The sequence below is a fragment of the Triplophysa dalaica genome, chromosome 9 (assembly GCF_015846415.1).
Source record: "Triplophysa dalaica isolate WHDGS20190420 chromosome 9, ASM1584641v1, whole genome shotgun sequence".
Lineage (NCBI taxonomy): Eukaryota > Metazoa > Chordata > Actinopteri > Cypriniformes > Nemacheilidae > Triplophysa > Triplophysa dalaica.
The window spans coordinates 3,751,365-3,757,364 of NC_079550.1; positions in this window are offsets into that span (position 1 = coordinate 3,751,365).

The window sequence follows — 6,000 nt, forward strand, 5'->3', positions numbered from 1 at the left end:
CAGCTGTGCAAGCTCAGGGGTCTTTAGAGTTGTGTGTTGGGGTCAAATAAGTGTTGAAGCGCTTAAAGTTCAAATCCATCAGTAACCGGTGGTCTGTCCTGTCAACATTCAGTTTTAAGTCTGCAGCAGGAGATAAATGTTCAATACTTATTCAACTGTACAGATAAACATAATGTTTAAACAAAGTGGGTAAACAAAGACCACTAACAACATAACCGTTGTGAGTTCAGGAGACCACCAGCTGTTTCATTTCCTGGAGATGGATGCAGAGAAACGAACAGAGACGATTGCAGCTGCTGAGAAACATACGCGTGTAAACACATGAGAAGAAACGTTTGGCAGAGCGTAACGGCTCATTTAATGATCACAAGGGTGATAAGTTGTTTGTGTGCTGTAAATTCTGATAACAAGCATCACTTTGTCATTTTGCAACTAATGAACATCATAAGACGCTTGTTAAGGCAGATATTTTCAGGAGTATATGTGTTTTTTCTGTTTGAGTGGGTCTGTACGTGTGTGGGTGATGGAGAATATTGCTTTCAACTTTCTTGCTTTCAACTTTGTGTAACTGGTGCCATAAAAAAACTTGCTGTAAAATCTTTGGTCTTGAAGAGAAGATGAGTTTGACTTTGCTTTGATCTCGACAGGATTCACTGCGCTTCACCATCTTTGATTTCAGATGAAAATGATCAAATGTAAAGCGTTTCATTGGTTGGCATTTGTATAATACGCTGTATTCATGTTTGTGTACTTCTAAACATCACAGATTTGGAGTTTTGTAAAGCAATGGAATGCAGAAAAAAGATAATTTTTAAAATGAACTCACTTTCATGTCTCTCTCCTTTGTCTTAAATGTGTGCTTCTCTGTAATAACACTAGGTTTGCACCTTCAAGCTCTTAATATGTTTCACTCTCATTTCATTCTCTTTTTAGTTCTCTTGAGCAAGAAACACCGTAGACTGAGTTAATGCTGACATACAAGTCCATCCAATCCTCTCTGAGCTATATGAAAGAGTAACACTCTGAGCAATAATGTTTTACCTGAATGCATTGCAAATGCACGGTTCTTCCTGTAGTCTTGATGGCCCATAATCATTGAATGTTTTTACTGTATAAAAAAGACGTCATTGTCATGATTTCATTTTTGGGTGAACAGTACATTTACTAAAGTATAAATTATGTTTTATAATTGTCCTTGTGGAGAAAAGCATATCTGCTAGTGACATGGGGGATGGAGTTCATGGTCAAGGGTTTCTAACTTCATCTTTCCTCAAGGAACATCTTATCGAATTAATTCCTTGTTTGAAATCGGCTAAAGGCGTTCAGTCTATCTAAATGTGTTTATGCCAAATTTAAATTTTGTTTTAGGCTAGATGTAAATCAATGTGTGTGGCAGAATGGACATAGTTGAAAAGAGCGATTGATGCAATGGTCGATGACTCACCAGTTTGGAGTATTTATAGCACACGCACACACAAAACAGTTTTCATTTGTAACATTTATTTCATGTATTTCTCATGTATTAAATAAGACTTACTCAGTACACATAACTGCATAAAATAAACAACAGAAATTAAATCTGTGTTTTTCAGACCTCGTTCTTTGTGGATGTGTGAACGTATGTGAATGTGTTACTCTTGTTTATTTGTGTGTGAGTAAGTAAAGCTCATTAAATGAGCAGTAATTGGTTGACAAATGGATGCTGTTGCTGAAACGAGGTTTACAGGCACAGAACCGCACTGTTGCCATGGGTACAGATGTTGACAGCTGATGTAGCAGAGGGTTTGGACAACGGACACCTATGACCACCACTCCCATCCCGCCTGTCACTATGACAACAGGAACCCTGCCAATGGGTTAAATGTGTGAGTGTGTGTGAGAAAAGGAAGCACAAGTGGATTTGTGAGTGATCTGTACGGTCTGTAGAGTAAGTAAAGGTGTTTGTCATGTTTGTGAGAGAGAGAGGGAGCCCTATAGTTTTTTCATGTGAATGAGGAACTTGGGGCACTTATCTCTTCTTTACTGAATAACCCGACATTAACGAGAGAGAGAGAGAGAGAGAGAGAGAGAGAGAGAGAGATTGGTTTGGGGAAACCACGCAGGACATTATAGGTGATATTTGCTCATTACACATATATTAGCAACGTGAATGATTCCTCATCAACAAAAACACTTTGTATAAATTGGGTCATCTTTTAGAACTTTAGGATCCACATAGCAATACCCTAGCACCCACTGAGAAAACCTTAGTAACTACCCAAAACACATCGGCAACTGTAAACAACATGCCAACAACAACTCAGAAGAACAATCTAACTGCAGAGCAATGACCTGATAACCTTTGGTCACATCCTCTCAAGTGCCTATCAACCACCTACAACACCTTAACATCGTGATGATGCATTTTAATGGGTTTTAACCATATCTTGTGTTTTCTTCTGATCTTCTAGATAAAAATTTAATTTGGTTTGTCAATGTTAAGGAGCGCACATCTTTCGTTTCTCTCTTTCTCTTTTTTCATTTTCCTTTGTAGCCCCCTTTTAAAACAAATTTAGATTAAGCTACACGCATTCACGGATGCACACACATCTGACCTATAAGTCATTTCTTGTAGCACTGCAAAAACACTCTTTAATCCCCTCTCTCTTTCTCTTTCTTTCTCTCTCTCTGTCTCCCGCTCTCTGAGGTTCTCTGTTGTTTCCTGGTGCTGTGGGCTCACTCTCTGTGTCCTAAGATTACCTGTCAATCACACTGTCTGTGATGCAGCCGGGTCTGGAGAGGTCAGAAGGGCGTCACCAAGTTTTGCATCTGCTACTGTCTTGTCTGTGTTGAACAGATATTTTGATAAGTTTTACTGCTTTTGTTAAATGGTTTCCATTTCAGATCCTCAAAAGCTTCCCTGGAGCAACACCGTATCTTTGTTCTGATGTCTGCTTATCAGCATTTATTGTCTTCTTCTTTACTTTTTACTTTTCCCTGAGCTGTGATAAAGGTAACTGACCTTGTTATGAGAGGCACTGACAACAAAGACATTGCATTTACTTAAAACTCACAAATAGTAAGTACAGTATACTTAAAGCAATAATTATTCTGTCATCATTTATCCCTCTCACGTTGATCAAAACCTGTATGTGAGTCTGTCTTCTGTGGAACACAAAAGAAGATATTTTGAGAAATATCTCAGTGGTTTTATGTTCTTACAATGCAATGGGATTCAATGTTGTTGGGTAACCAAAGTCCTCATCTTCTTTTGGGTTCTGCAGAAGAAAGTCAGTCAGGTAATGACATGAGGATGGGTACATGATGAAAGAATGTTTAATTCATTTCTTAATACAAGGAACCAAATTGGCTTACTTTTTGGTTTATAAAAGTGTACTGTATAGTATGCTTTAAGTGTAACTTGTAGTAAATGGAGTACACAACTAAGCATGTTTTTTTCAGTTGAAAAGTAGTATACACTGGCGAACCACAAGTAATACTGAAGAGACATTGACCAAGGCACTGTACCTTCAAGGGAGGGAGGAGTTAGTTTGTTGTGTTCCGGTTGTAGATGTGCGTGGTTGTTTTGACCTAACTCGCTGTTAAGAGTGAGTTACATTAAAGTGGACAGTAAAGCTGCCTGAACACATATTCATCTCTTGTCTCCTCATTTATTGTACTTCACAATTGGTGACCCCGGACTTTTGGCAGCACAACCCACGGCCGTGGTTTCAACACATCAAGGCCCAGTTCCAGCTGAGAGGAATAACACAGGACGTTAGAAAATATTTCCACCTGGTAGCAGCCTTGGATGCCTCGATGACAGCCAGGGCTATGGCGCTGTTAAAAGCTCCTACGGTTGACGGCAAGTATGACACACACAAAACATTCCTGTTGAAACTTTTTGAACTGTCGGAGCTGGAGAAAGCAGACCGCTTGCTGTCTCTGAATGGCCTTGGCGTCAGCAAGCCATCTGAGTTATTGGAGAGAATGCTAGCTGTGCTGGGGGCAGCGGATCCTTCATTCCTTTTCGGCCACATTTTTTTGCGGCAGCTTCCAGTACCCGTGCGCTCTGCGCTGGCCAGTTTCCCCCTCCCTTCCTCCAGAGACTACTGGGCGCTGGCTGTGGAGGCAGACAGGATTTTCCTCACCAACCGGCAGCAGTTTGTCCATGAGCTGTTGCCTCCCCAGCATGTCTGTCCCTCTTGGCCCCCCGAACAATGACCTAGACACCGGAGCTGCCGTGACGGCCCGCAGACAGCGTGAGGACGGGTGGTGTTATTACCTTTCCAGGTTTGGGGCCAAGGCCAAGCAGTGTCACCAGCCTTGCAGTTTTAGAGCCCAGGGAAAAACCAGGGCCAGCGCTCATTAACAGCTATGAGCTCTGACTGTGACTGCAAGCTGTTATTCATCTGTTATTCAGCCGGCGGCTGGTGGTCGATTCTGGGACTCCACGCAGCATCCTGCCGGCGACACCTGTGGACACTATGGCTGGCGGGCATGGCCCCCTGATGGACGCTGCCAACGTCACACCATGCAGCGATCGCCAGGGAGGAGTTCGCTACCATGGAGCACCTCGGCATTGTGTGCCTCTTTAACAGCCCGTGAGCCTCCCCCCTACACATGGTGACCAAGGCTGACGGCGCTTGGCGTCCATGTGGTGCCTGAACAACGCCACCATCCCCGACCAGTACCCAGTGCTGCACATACAGGATTTCTCCACCCACCTAGCTAGCGCCACCATCTTTTCGATGGTGGACCTGGTGCGTGGTTACCACCAGGTGCCTGTCCACCTGCAGGATGACCCCAAGACAGCAGTCATTACACCCTTTGGCCTTTTCGAGTTCCTACAGATGCCTTTCAGCCTCAAGGGTGCAGCGCAGACGTTTCAACGCGTCTCCGGGACTCCGTGCTGAGGGACATGCCACTCCTATTTGTTTACTTGGACGACATTCGTTGACCACAAACCACTGACGTTTGCTATGGCAAAGTCTTTTGAACCATGGTCTGGTCGACAGCAGCGTCAGCAGCTCTCTGCCATCTCAGAGTTCACAACTGACATTCAGCATGTGGCCGGTAAGGACAATTTCGTGTTGCCTGTTCCGTCCACTTAGGACTCGACTACTATGGCTGTTGATCAGACCGTGGACGCTGTGATGCAAGCCTACAGGATGGCCCCCACAGCGCTGCTCATGGTGGATGTGGTTTTTGACACGGCCAACGCTACACTCCTCTGCGATGTCTCCCCTAGCCAACCGCGCCCTATGGTACCTGCTCCATGGCCTTTCCCACGTGTGAAGGCCTCTACCAAGCTGGTGGGGGCCAAGTTCATCTGGCCGGGCCTGCGTAGGGACGTCAGGGCCTTGGCTGCTGCCTTTGTGGCGTGCCAGCGTGCAAAGCTCAACAGTCATACCAAGGCCCCTTTGGCACCCTTCAAAGTGCTAGAGAGACGTTTTGATCATGTAAATGTGGAACTGGTGGGCCCACTTCCCCCCTCCCGTGGTAACACCTACCTCCTCACCATGGTGGACAGGATCACCAGGTGTCCAGAAGTGGTTCCCCCTTTCCTCCACTACATCAGCTGAAGTGGCCCGGCATTCATTATGGCTTGGGTGGCCCGTTTCGGCACACCGTCTGACCATTCCTCGTAACAAGGTCCATAGTTCTCATCGGAGCTCGTGACATGAAGGCCGCACTAAGGGCCAGCCTTACTAGTTGCGACTAGGCTGATCGCCTCCCATGGGTCATGCTTGGCCTTCGCACCGCCCCCAAAGAAGATCTTCAAGCCTCATCGGCGGAGCTGGTGTACGGCCAGCCTCTGCACGTTCCGAGGGAGTTTCTTACAGATGCCACGGCACAGTGGTCGGTGGCCTCTCATCGTGCTGTGTACCGTGACATTGCTGATTCTGTTGTTCCCATTCCCAGGTCTCACCATGGCCTCCCCCAGTCCTACGAGCATAAGGATTTACCGTCAGCTTAGTATGTTTTCATCTGCCACGATGGCCATCGTACCCCGCTGCG